Below are 14278 nucleotides of genomic sequence, written 5' to 3' on the forward strand. Positions count from 1 at the left end.
TATCAAAGATACATACAAAGATACAAAGTCAATATGGCTTATCACTGTTAATGTTGACCTTGATCACCTGGCAGAAGCAGCATTTGTCAGGTTTCTCCACTGTAAAGTTATTCTTTTCCCCCCACACTTATGTTTCTCCTACTGGAGGGCAGAATGTATTATTTGGAATTCTTCTGTAAGGAAAGTTTGTCTCTTCTGCCCTTTTATTTGTTCATTCACTTATGTCAGAATGGACTAGTGAATATTTACATTTGGGTTGCAATCCAAAGCTACTTTATTTTATTGCTCAGATTGCTCCAGCTTTGGTCGTTGATGCTCTTTGAGTTAATTTCTATGTCTCTTTGACATACTTCCATCAGTGTACGTTAGTTTGTTTGTGCACTTCCTTACTTTCTGTCACTACGGAATGCTCCAGGCTCATCTTGTATATTTCCTGCTTCAGTCCTAGAATCAGCTATCTCTCCAAGGACCCCTGGTTCCTTTCATTGGAGAACAGTATTAGAAACCAAGATTTGGTCATTAAGTGTGCTCTTTGCTACTGGGGCATTGTTGCTTCTAGGCACTCTTAACTGACAGTGCAAGGAAATATTATATTTACCCATGTTTATATACATATCTATAAATATTTCTATCCATAACCATCTGTAGCTATATTAAGTTAAACATGAGTTCATACTAGTATCTCCAGCTTCACTCCATTCCACATGAATCATTCTAGCCTCCTCCCCTTGTTTATCTGTAAATGCTCATTCCAACAGTGAGAAACCTGGCTCCCACCCTCTGCTATATGTTTACTTAGTTATTCAGTTCCAGTGTGCATGTATAGCAGTGTCAGAATTGTTAGCCCATACCCCCTTGGGAAACAACTGTATCAACTAAGGTACAGGTGCGATATGCGGTTCCTCTTGCCTGTAGTCTTACGGACCCCACTTATTTCCAAAGTGACAATTCCCTCCCACCCATTTCAGTTACAGTACAGTTAGAGTCTCTTGTCATAGACTGCATTTCTTCCTGGGATCTAAGGAGATACTTTCTAATTTAATGGTTTTCCCTGACTAGATAATAAATTTACAAAGAACAACTACTGTGAGAGGTAAATTTACGCAATCATACTTTTTTCGTTTTCTTTTGTTTTAATAATTCTCACATTACACCAGTAGCCCCTTTAAATACTACTCTAAGCTTTTTTTAAGCACAGTTCTCCCTCTCTTTGGGATGTGTCTGTCTATACTTTTTTCTTCTACTTATATCCACATATATGTATCCAAGAAAATATGTAGTATTGTTATGTGTGTTTTAACATAAAGGGTATCATACATAACTTCTGCAACTAACTTTTCCGTAAACCAATGTGGAGATTTTTCCAGTCTGTATATATATGACTGTCCGGCTCATGAATAACATTCCATAGAATGGTCACGTTGGTTACAGGGGCTGGCGCAGTGGTTAAAAGTTTTTGGCTGCTCACCAAAAGGTCAGAGGTTTGAACCCTCCAGCCCCTCCGCGAGAGAGATTTGACAGTCTGCTTCCGTAAAGATTTATAGCCCTTGTGGGGCCCATGGTCTCAGGGAACATCTAGCTCAATTGGCATAACAGAGTTTATAAAGAATACATTTTACATTCTACTTTGGTGAGTAGCATCTGTGGTCTTAAAAGCCTGTGAGCCGCCATCTAGGATACTCCACTGGTCTCACCCCTTCAGGAGCAAGGAAAAATGAAGAAAACTAAAGACATAAGGGAAAGATTAGTCCACAGGACTAATGGACCACATCTGAGTCCAGTACAACTAGATGGTGCCTGGCTACCACCACTGACTGCCCTGACAGGGATCACAATAGAGGGTCCCAGTCAGAGCTGGAGAAAAATGTAGAATGAAATTCTAACTCAGAAAGAAAGACCAGACTTGCTGGCCTGATAGAGACTGGAGAAGCCCTGAGAGAATGGACCCTGGATACCCTGTCAGCTCAGTAAGGAGGCCACTTCTGAGGTTCACCCTTCAGCAAAAGATTGAACAGTCCCATGGAACAAAACAAGACTAAAGGGGTGCACCAGCCATGGGGCAGGGACTGGAAGGTAGGAGGGAACAGGACAGCTGGTAGTAGGGAACCCAGGGTTGAGACGGAGAGTGTTGACATGTCATGGTGTTGTTAACCAGTGTCATACAACAATGTGTGTACTGTTTGATGAGAGACTAGTTTGTTCTGTGAACTAAAAAAAAATGTATGTAAATAATAAATTTAAAAAAAAAAAAAAAGATTTACAGCCTTGGGTACTCCATGGGGCAGTTCTGCTCTGTCCTATAAGGGTCGCTACTTTGTAAGTGTTTCTCCAGGAATTGCTGGGTTGTAGAGATGCACATTTTAATCTTAACCAAAACCCATTGCTGTCTAGCTGATTCTGACTCATAGTGACCCTCAGGACAGAAAACTGCCCCATAGGGTTTCCAAGGAGTGGCCAGTGGATTCGAACTGCCAACCTTTTGGTTAGCTGCCAAGCTCTTAACCACTGCACCACCAGGGCCCGTCAATTTTAACAGTTACGGCCAAATTGCCTACCGGTATAATCAAACTGAAAAAGAAAAATCTCGTTCCATGTTATGTGGCTGGGTGGGACAGAAAAGAGATCAGATTGTTAGTTTTTAATTTGTCTGGATGTTTCTCTCTGGAGGATAGTAACTAGGGGGTAAGGCTTGTTCTATGTTATTTAAAAGAACCTCATGCTGTGATGATTTCAAGTGTGTTTAAAATGTTAATAGTTAAATCATTAGAAAAGAGGCAATATGGCATAATGGTCTACCCAGCTCTCACAGTCACTGATTCTAAGTAGATGCTACAGCAGTTGTATGAATCTGTAGGAATTCCTTGTTTGCTTGATAGGGGCCTGGTTTCTCAAGTAACCCTACAGGTAGGATTGGCAATGATGCCTTGCCCATCTACTAAGGGCTGGCCACTGGAGTGCCCTGTTGCCATCCAGTTACTCAGACAGGCTGGAAGTTCCCAGAGTGCATCTGCAGAGGTGGCTGCTGCGTTTCTGAGCCCTCCTTTCCCTGTTGGTGGGGTGCATGTTGGATTCCAGACCTGAAGCCCAGCACTGGGGAGACAGAGGAAAAGAAAGTGACAGGGCCACTTGTTCTGGGTTTGTTCACACCTGGCTCTGCCAGCCACCACCTGAGACTTTCCGCTCAGTCTCCATTTGGTCAGACTAAGGGGCATATGAGGCAGCTTCTAAGCTACCTGAGGAATGGGGGATCTATGTTAAGCCTCCTAATATAACATCAGTAGTGTACTTGATCCTTCCACATGCCTGACTGCACCATTCCCAGCGTTACTCTCACAGCCCTCTTTCTGCTCCTGGAGTTATTTCTTAGATGACAAGGAGTTTGGATGGATGTGTGAAAGCTACTGAGCTGTTGTGCTGCTGTTTAATCAGAAGTGGAAATTAAGATTGTTCACAATGTCCCTGTTCTGATTAATCTGGACCAAGTATGTGCTTCACATTCAAAAAGCAGATTCTGTACAAAGAGGGCTGTCCTCCCACAGCCTATCTACTGTGGGAATGTCACAGGTCATCATAGGTCTTAGGAAGAAGTTGGGGAAGGATTCAAGCTGGCCTCTGTAAAGGTTTATGGAGCAGCTTTCACTGGAACACCAATTAATGGGGGTTTAGTCTCACAGTAGTCCTATATAATTTGCCACGTCTGGCTCCAGAGTGGGGCATGCAGAGGCAGAGGAGGGTCTGGTTGGTTCCACTGATTACTGTTCTGGCTTTTCTCTGAACAGAGGTGATATTTCTTGGTTTATGATTGGCCAAGCAGTAAACTCTCTTTTCCTTCTCCCCGCACTCCTCAACTCTGTATTCTGGGCCTTGTTCACCCTGTCTTTTGGTCCTCTTGGAAAAGGAAAGAGTAGATAGGAAACCTAGGGGGCAGTGAGTTTATGTTAATGGGGCAGGAGCAACTCAAGGGGAAAAGGAAGGTGAGAGTAGTTAGAGAAGTTGAATATAATCAATGTCACTTAATTGTATGTGTAGAAAGTATTGAATTGGTGTGTGTTCTGCTGTGTATATTCTCAACAAGAACAAAAATAAATTTTTTTTAGAAAAAAGAGGCTTTAAACCCAAATATTCTCCTTCCATCAAAGAAAGACTCAGTTCCACATTTATAAACATCACTCAGTTCCAAAATCTGGCCTTTTCAGCAAGCATCGCTTCTCCCGTCCCTCCCTGCTTTGCAGCAAAGTCAAGTGCCAGCAGTGTTTCAGCGGCTGCGTGGACACTCAGAGCCTGTTAGCTCTGACCCCAGCAGCCCAGCTAAACAGCCCAGCATAATGGAGCGGCAGCTTGCGGGGTGGAGCCAGAATCCACAAACAGGCAAAACAAAAAGGGTTTTGACCTGGTGGCTTTACAGCATTTGCAGGGGAAGAGGCAACAGACAGGGCTGTTGTGTCAACCTGGTTTATGCCAACCTGAAACATGTGGGCTTTGCCACAAATGCACACACAGGGTCCAGGAGAGGGGTTCTCTGGCCTTTCTTTCTTCGAATGATGTTTTCCTATAATGGGTACCTATTCAAGATCCAAGGAGCTGTGGTGGCATGATGGTTAAGCACTCAACTGCTAACCACTGCAGGAGGAAAGACTTAGTGATCTAATCCCATAAAGATTACAGCCTAGGAGATCCTATGGGGCAGTTCTACCCTGTCCTATAGGATTGCTATGAGTCGGAATTAACTCAACAGCACACAACAACGTTCAAGATCTGTTGAACCTAATGACATCATAAAATTGCAGGATTTTTTAGAGCTGCAAGAGACATGAGATATGATTCAGTCCAACTTCTGCCCCATTTTATTTATAATGACATCTGCTATTTGTTTAATAACAAAAACAAGACCAAATATTAATTGAATGATTATGTACCAGGAGATTTTCCAAGTGCTTTGTCTATAATAACTTATTTAATCTTCACAGCAATGCTTGGCAATAGGGACTGTCAGTATTCCCAGTTTATAGATGAGGAAACTGAGGCCTAGAGAGAAAAGAAACCTGCCCAAAGACCCACAGCTAGCAAGAGGCAAAGTAAGGATTCAAATCAGGTTTATCTAACCCTAAGCCTACCTTCTTAGCCACTCTGCTCCACAGAGACCCCAGTCAGTATCAAATGATGCAGCCAAAGAGTGAGAACACCCAGACCAGGAACCAGATGCCTGAAAACTGGAAGTAATACTGTATCTTCTTATATAGACTCACCTTTCTCCCCAACTTTAAACACCATAATCCCAGCTCTGCCTTCATAATTTCCGAGGATAAGATAGTCTGTGTGGTAGAGTTAAATGCATTTCAAAGACACTATTAAGAGGAGCTTGTGTGATGAAGCAGAACCACCACCACCTGTGAACAGTGCAGCTGGGCTACGCACCAGAAGTATAGCTATGGTGTGTGTGCATTTGCGTGTGCGCGCACACACACACACACACACACACACACTCCCACTGTGAGCACCAGTTCCTTCCAAGAGAACAGAAGCTTAGGGGTGGGGATTTAGGAGAAAGACCTCAGTGTATTCTTCATTTAGGGTCCCTGGGTGGTGCAAGGAGTCCCTGGATAGTGCAAGGAGTCCCTGGATGGTGCAAAACATTTAAGCTCTCAGCTACTAACCGAAAGGTTGCCAGTTCATATCCACCCAGAGGGGCCTCGGAAGAAAGGCCTAGAGATCTGCTTTCCAAAAATCAGCCATTAAAAACCCTGTGGACCGTACAGTTCTACTCTAACACACATGGGATTGGGATCGCCATGAATCAGAATCAACTTGACAGCAACTGGTTCTTGTTTGGTATTATTAATTAGGCTACCCAAATCTCACTGATGTAATATTTTCTCAAAAACAAGTTTCACCTGAGAGTCCCCCCCCAAAAAAAATGCAGTAGTCAGGATTGGGTCTGCGAGGGACAGTCAAGGAAGGCTAGGGGCCAGCTCTGTTGTCTCATGATGAGGAGCTGGAAAGAGGGAAAGCAGACCCTGTGGGCTGTCTCCGCTGGGCAGAGCAGCTCAGCTAAGGCTGCCAAGCCAGCCCCTGGGAATTCTTCCAAGTTTGTTTCTGGGATGTTCCTCCCCTCTGGTCTAGGGTGTTTGCAATTTTTGCTAAATGAGGTCACAAAGGAATGACACCCACGTCAGTGCCAGCTCATGTCCTCTCCCCAGCACCCCCTACCCCCAGCCCTGGGACAAGACCACTTTCCCCCATCTTGAGGCCTCCAGGAATGACTGTGATGGATGTGTTATGTAAGACCAAGCAGGATGCAAAGGGGTAAGTATAGCTGCTCTCCAGCTGACCCACAGCGGACCAGGTTGGGGGCTTCTCTGGAGTAGAGTTATTAATGATGAGCTGCTTCTAAGCCAGCTGTGCCAAATGATCCAGGAATCATTCCAGAAGCTTGGTTCAGAACCCTGTTGTCCTGTGCCCATTATGTACATTTATTTACGTCAAGTCCCTCTTCTGCTTCCCTCATGGGAAGCTAGAGGCCAAGGTGGGCAGCAGTGGAGGCAGAGATCTGGAATGATGTCTGTGCCCTGTCACCCTGTGACTCTCTAGTGCATGTCCTCTCCCCACCCCCACACCTGCCCGTGTCAGCTGACTGCCCACCAGCCAGTGAGAGAGGTGGTGTGGGGGCAGCAGCCATTCCACTGAGTACGGTCTGAAGCCGCCACTCAAGCCCTGTCATTCTGCACCCACCCACTTGGTGTTGGGGTTGTGGGTGTTGCTGCTTGGACTGTGGTGGGAGGGAGGGGACTCCTCACTGGAATTTGATGTGAGATTGAAGGAAGGGCAGGGAATGTATATGTGTGGAGCTGAGGAAAACTTCCTGTCACCCAAGGTGTGGGGAGAACAAAAAGGCCACAGGAAGGAAGTAAAAGAAGTAACTCTGCCGGAGTAGGGGAAGCTGGGCTGCCCTCTGGCTCACCAAGGTTTTCTTTGGCTCTGCCAGGCAGGTAGAGCACCCTGGGATTTTCCAGTGGATGCCCAGAAGACATCATCTCCTTTAGAGGTAAAGAGAAAATGCCTGGATTACTAAACCAGAAAAGAGCCAGTGTTAGCTCCACCCATTCAAATCTACACTCTGCAGATGTTAGTGAATCCCCCACCGACTACCACCCCCACGCCCGCTTTGAGGAAAACTGCCCAGGGTAGTGAACAGCCCATGGCCAGACTGAGATCAAGATTTCAGGCTTCCGCAGTGTCATTCAGACAATTTAAAGAAGCCAAAAGGAGGTTCCAGCTGAACAGTCCATGTCACCAAGCTTCTTACAGCTTGAGATATAATTTGGCTTTGATGCCCAGAGGGTCAGAAAGACATTTAAGGGCTTACACAGTCATCCTAGGCTTTAGCAGAATTCAGAGTTTGGGGCATGGCTAAAGAGAGGCCTCTTTTGCTTGCTTTCTACCAGTAGGAAAAAAAAGAAACTAAACCCATTGCCCTCAGGTCAATTCTGACTCATAGTGACCCTCTAGGACAGAGTAGAACTGCCGCATAGGGTTTCCAAGGAGCACCTGGTGGATTCAAACTGCCAACCTTTTGGTTAGTAGCCACAGCTCTTAACCACTACACCACCAGTGTGGTCTTTAAATGGGTTCTCAACCAGGCCTTTCACAGTGGGTCTTTCTGCCCCTACAGCTTGCTGAGAAGCAGAAATCTACTTCCAAAGGCATGTCCTTTTGCTTTTCTGTGTGTAGTGAGTTTTGGTTTGTCCTCTTGTCTATGGAGCTGCTAAATCCTCAGGTACACCCCTGATTTAAAAAGGAGTCAGATTTGCCCAAAGCCTAATCTAATCATTCTTGGGCTTAGTCTTTTCTGAAAAAGCCCCCACCTTCATCCTCTGCATGTGTTTCAAGAGACTGAAAGGGAGTGCCCCAGGTAGGGAGGTCTGGAGTACCACCTAGCAGGTACTGAAAACAATTAGCACCCCACAGGGCTTTGGGGCCCTAACCCAGGGAACCAATAGACAAGGTTATACATGAGCTTAAAAAAAAAAAAGATGCCATGGAGTCAGTTCTGAATCATGGCAATCCTGTGTGTGTCAGAGTAGAATTGTGCTCCATAGGGTTTTCAGTGGCTGATCATTTGCAAGTAGATTGCCAGGCCTTTCTTCCAAGACACCTCTGGGTGGACTCAAACCTCCAACTTCTTTTGTTAGTGGTCAAGAATTTAACTGTTTGCACCACCCAGGGACTCCTATGTGTGAGTTTAGGAAGCCAGAAAGACCCAAAGTCCCAGGTAGGAAGTTTGTATGTATAATTTCTTTAATTTCTAAGGCGTTACGCAAATGTCTATGGTAATGATTTTTATCAACTACCTATGTCCCTTGAGAGGACTTAATGAGTGCCTTCCAAACCTTCTGGGAGATGGGGCAGGGGCAACTCCATGGGACCCACATAGACTAACAGTCGGAGAAGAGTGTTGCCCAAAAGAAAATCAAGGTGCTGTTACCGGAAGAAGGAAAGAGGAAATGAATGCTGAGCAGGTCAAAATAACAAATATTCTCCTCAGCCACCATGCTTTTTTTCCATCCTCTGCTTCCCTTCACTTGTATGCCCTCCAGCTTCTGAGTACAAAAGAAGAAAAATCCCTCCATCAGTGGGGTAGTGTCTTTGGGCCTGGTGACCATTGTACACTACTCTGTTTCCTAGTCTTTCTCATCTTGGAATCTGTATGTAATCTGGGAATGCAGCAGGTGACTTCATACCTGACTTTCATTCATCTCCTGTTTGTGATGCCTTCATATGCCTGGAATAGATGCTTCTTTCCTGAACTCAGAGGCCCTACCCATAAGATGAAACCTCTCCCCAACCTGCCCTCCTGTATTACAGCCTTCTCCTGGGCTTTGGTTTTGTTTTGGACTTCCTGTTCTATTTTTGAACCACTGTAGGCTGGACACATGCCTCAGCAGACACGGAGCCTGTGTAAGCATCTGACCTGAATAACTGACCTGCAGTTAGTAACCCGGGTTTGCCAGAAGTGGAAGGTGGTTACGTGCCTCCCATCAGTCGTCATCCTCCAAACCTGGCGAGGCCACATTTACTGCTCCTACGTCAGGTGCTAAGCAGTGCACACTGCGTATGAAGAGGTGTTTCCTTGCCTGGGAGAGGATAGGTGTCTGCATTTTGAGTTTGCTTCCTAGGATTTCAGAGTTTGCACCATTGTGCCCCACCTCAGTAGACCTCAGGTGTCCACATCTCCCTGTAACCACTAGTAAACTTTTGTTCCTGCCTCTTTGAACAATGAATAGAGCAAACATGGAGAGTATAGAAGGTCCTTTAAATCTCTTTCTATCCTGTCCACCCTGTGGGTAGTGGTAGATCCCGTTTTTTATGGCCTCTTGTGATCATTCCACTAATCAGCACACAGGAACTCAAAATGCAGACCGCTGATGTGCTGGCTTCCATCCAAATGAGAGCCTCTGCAAAACGCCCTGCCCTCCGTATGCATACTGGGACTTGACAGTGCCCATGCCAACTCTCCCACTCAGGGGTCCTGAAGCAGATTAACCAGGAAGGCATGGGAACTACCTAGCTTAGGTACAGGACTCAACCTAAGATGCCACCCTGTCATTTCGTTATTTGTAGATCTGGCATTTCATTATTGTTGCTGTTATATTTAAAGGGGAGAGGTTTTAAAAAGAGAATTCCAGGTTCAGGTTTGGTGACAAAGTTTTTTGTTTTTTTAATTTTTTAAACTTTATTACAGTAAAATATATGTAAAAAAATGTTTTCCGTTTTAACCATTTTTAAGTGTGTTGTACAACTCAGTGGTATTACATTCACCATGTTATACCAACTTCACCACTATCTATTTCCCAAAAGTTTTACATTACCCCATAACAGAAATCCAGTACCCTTCAGCATACCTTCCCATCCTCCTCTCTGCCCAATTCCTGGTAACCACTAATAAACTTTTGTCTCTATGCATTTCACTATTCAAGATATTTTGTATAAGTGGGATCATACAGTCTTGGTCCTTTTGTGTCTGACTTATTTCACTCAGCATAATGTTTTCAAGGGTCATCCATGCTATAACATGTATCAGAGCTTCATTTCTTTTTATGGCTGAGTATATGTATTTCAGTGTATGTATATATCACATTTTGTTTATCCATTCATCTCTTGATGGACACAGGTTGTTTCCATTGTTTGTCTATTGTGAATAATATTGTGTACACATGTCTAGTTGAGTCCCTGCTTTCGTGTCTGTTGGGTACAGATAGTCCACAACTGATGTCATATTCAAGTTATGACAAACCACACTTATGACACCTGTTGTTTTTATGTGTGCGTACATCTTGTTAGTAATACGTATGTGTGTATTCAAATATATCCAAGTTTATAATGTTTCCAATTCCACAAAGACGAATAAAGATCAGGTTGATAAAGATACTGATAATAAAAGGCAATAATAATGAAAACTAAAAAAAAGAAAAGGTTCTGACTTAATGTCAGAACCAACTTAAGACGGAGGTCCTGGGAATGGAATCCCATCGTTAAATCAGGGCCTACCTGTATATACTGTCAAATTAAAATAATAATAATAATCCAGATTTAGATAGGGGAAAGCTTTATTCAGAAAGAAAAGTGGGAAAGGAGAGGGACTATTACAATAGAGAGAGGGGTCTGTTGTAATAGGGAGAGTGCTCTGACCATAAAATCAGCAAGTGTCTCAAGAATTAGGAAGAAAGTAGTTTGCTTTTATAGAGACTGAAAGTAAACAAGGATGGACAAAAACCCAGATATAGGGAAGTGGATGACAGGGTGACATCATCAGATAGTAAATCAAAAGATTTTACACTGAGGCCAGCCTATTCTTTTGGGAGGGGACCTTAAAGAGGGGTAGCATGCTGGCTGAGGCTGACATTGGGCCCAAAGTTCAGAGACTTGGAGGAAAGAGAGAAGTTTAGCCAGAGTTTGGTTAACAAGCACTTTGTTTCTGATTGATCAGTGGGGACAAGCAATTCAGTTACTCATTTATGCGGCAAGGAATGAGAATTTGGAGGGGCTGTCTGGCCTTGTCATAGGTAAGCAGGGTGCATCCCTAAGCCTTATCTAAGTCATATGGGAAGGGTGGTGGTTTGTAAACAAGCTGTTTTCCTGAACACAAAGAGTTCAGGAACTCTAACCATTGCTGTTTTCCAGTACCACAGGGTTCAGGTAAAAGTCAACATTATCAATATTTAGGAGTGGAATTGCTAGATCATATGGTAATTCTATGTTTAACTTTTTGGTGACAAAGAATTTTTATTTGATTTAATCCCTCCCAATAACCTTTCCTCCCCCAAAAAACTTTTTAATGCTGCTTTTTAATGCTTCATGATATGAACTATTTCACAGTTACGTCTTATTAAGAAACAGTTACAACTGTCAACGTCCAGGTATTAAATGTTAATATTATTGCAATTACTATAAAGTTTCTTATAGACTACTGAGAAAAAGAAGATATACTAATTAAAGAATGGGCACAGAGGACATGAATAGGCAACTTGCAAGAGAAGAAATTCAAATAGCCAATTAACATGAAAAAATATTCAACCTCACTAGTAATCAAAGACAAATATTAAAAGAATCAAATAATATTTTTCACTTATCAAAATGGCACCTTTAAAAAAATTACTAATAATACCCAGTGTTAGTGGGGAAAAAAGAAAACAGACTTCCTATCCACCTGGTGAATGTGTAAATTGGGGCTCCCTTGCTGGAGGGCATTTGACTATATGTATCAAGGGCCTGAAACGAAAAATCTACTTGTAGGAATTTATATGAGAAAATAAATACTAGTGCCCCAGCCTCCACCAGACTGAGTCCAGCATAACTAGATGGTGCCCGACTACCACCACCTACCGCCCTGACAGGGATCGCAAGAGAGGATCCCAGACAGAGCTGCAGAAAAAAGTAGAACAAAATTCTAACTCACAAAAAAAAAGACCAGACTCTTTCAGACTGGCCTGAAAGAGACTGGAGAAACCCCAAGAGTATGGCCCCCAGATACCCTTTAACTCAGTACTGAAGTCACTGCTGAGGTTCACCCTTTAGCCAAAGATTAGACAGGCCCATAAAACAAAATGAGACAGGCCCATAAGACAAAATAAGATAGCACACCAGCCCAGGGACAAGGACCAGAAGGCAAGAGGGGATGGGCAGGCTGGTAATGGGGAACCCAAGGTCGAGAAGGGAAGAGTGTTGACAACGTCCTGGGGTTGGCAACCAATGTCACAAAACGTGTATTATTTGTTTAATGAGAAACTAATTTGCTCTGTAAACCTTCATCTAAAGTACATTAAATAATAATAATAATGAAATAGAGGGCAAACATCAAGTAAAGGTAATGCAGGCTTTCCATTATGGAGTAGGGATTATATATGGCTTAACCCTTTGGAAGGTCCCTGGGTGGTACAAATGGTTAAATGCTTAACTACCAGCTGAAAGGTTGGTGGTTTGAACCCAGCTCCTAGAGGTGCCTTGGAAGACTTGCCTGGCAGTCTGTTTCTGAAAGATCACAGCCGTGAAGACACTATGGAGCACAGTTCTACTTTGCACATATGGGGTCACTATGAGTTGGAATCTACTCGACAGCAACTAACAACAACAACCCTTCGGAACCTTATAAGCATCTTTCCTCAACTATTTACATCACTCTAAATGTTGCTTGGAGTCCCTGGGTGGTGCCAGTGGTTAATGCCTGCTAACTGAAAGGTTGATGGTCCAAGTCCACTCAGGGGCATCTCTGAGGAAAGGCCTGGCAATCTGCTTTCAAAAAAATCAGCCATTGAAAATCCTATGGAGAACATTTCTACTCTGACACAGATGGCGTTGCCATGAGTTGGAATCGACTTGATGGCAACTAGTCTCCTGATTGAAATAACAAACTTGATGGAGGCCTAGAGCAGGATTGACCTGAGGTGACTTAAGTACCTTCCTTCTTCCTCTCCTACATCCTTTTTTCTCTCCCGTTTTTTGCGTGTTTGCTTGTTTCTGTTTGTTTTGGGCTTTGGTCCTTTTCTTCTCCTATACCTTAAGCCTGCTGGTGTCTGACTGGGATGCCCCAGCCACAGTGGCCATGAAGAACTGCTTCCTCCAGGTGTCTGTAGGGCTAGGGAGGGGAGGATTGATTTGGCTAAGAAAGGACTGAGGACTTCCGGCCAACGTGGCGCCATAGACAGAAGCACCATGCTCTCTTCACAGCCAAGACCCAAGAAACTAAGTAAAACAGAGACAAACATCAGTCCTGGAACCCCGAGTGTCAAATGAGGAGCTAAAGAACTCAGCCAAAACTGAATGGAACAAAAAACTACAGAGAACAGAGAGCAAGGAGAGAGACGTACAGAGGTCCCCTATCAGCTCACAAAGCACAGATCCGCCATCTTGAACTGCTGTCGGAGATTGGCAGACAGGGAGCACGAGAGAGCAGCTTCATGGAGCTCCCAGCACGAGACAGAGCACCCGGTAACCAGCGATGCATGCTTCCCCACCCCCCAGCCTCTCCCTGCTGCTCTGCCTTGGTGCTTCCTGGCTGGCAGCAGTGGCTTGGCCAGCCGGGAAGTGCAGCGCCCATGCTGCTCGGATTCACCCCATCCACATCGGAGATTGGTGGACAGGGAGTATGGGAAAGCAACTTCATTAAGTTGCCAGCCGGAGACAGAGCACCCAGTCACCAGCAATATTCGCTTTCCTAACCCCCGCCCTTCTCCCCCTGCCCCAGCTTCCTCTGCTTCCCGCTAGCCCGGCACAGTCTTTTGGGCTAGAGGCAATTGCCTCGGCCCTGGGCCACTTAGATTCACCCCCCCACCACACACACACACCACACACACCACACACACACACACACACACACTGCCATTTGTCTGTTGCTGGCGTTGCGTTTTTCTGTTTCTATTGGTTTGTTCCATGCCTCCCACCACCTCCCCCGCCTTTCTCTTTAACAGTTGGCTCCAGGTGCCATCTTTGCTTCGTCGTGAACGGCTGTGAAGCAACGCTCAACTGGGGAACCACCCCCCTAGCCTACGACACCACACTCGTGGGATCCCCGAGGCTTTTTTTGTTTTGTTTTGCTTTGTTTTATTTGTTTTTCTTTTTTCTTGGCTTGGGAGCCCCTTCTAGCTGGCTGCACTGCACAGCTTAGGAGCAACTCCTCCAATCTGCACATCCACGTAGGTGGGATCCCTGGGGGCATTTCTTTTTTCTTTTCTCCTTCATTTCTCAGTTCTTGTCTCCCTATACTTACCTTCTTTTCCTGTCTCCT

General features: G+C 44.6%; 1 protein-coding gene across 7 annotated transcripts in view; it reads left to right on the plus strand.

The window, feature by feature from the left end:
• Window positions 1–14278, plus strand: part of ATXN7L1 (ataxin 7 like 1) — a 287096-nt gene that overhangs the window by 164210 nt on the left and 108608 nt on the right. The window lies entirely within an intron of this gene.

This window comes from Loxodonta africana, chromosome 8 (genome assembly GCF_030014295.1).
Source record: "Loxodonta africana isolate mLoxAfr1 chromosome 8, mLoxAfr1.hap2, whole genome shotgun sequence".
Taxonomy (NCBI): domain Eukaryota; kingdom Metazoa; phylum Chordata; class Mammalia; order Proboscidea; family Elephantidae; genus Loxodonta; species Loxodonta africana.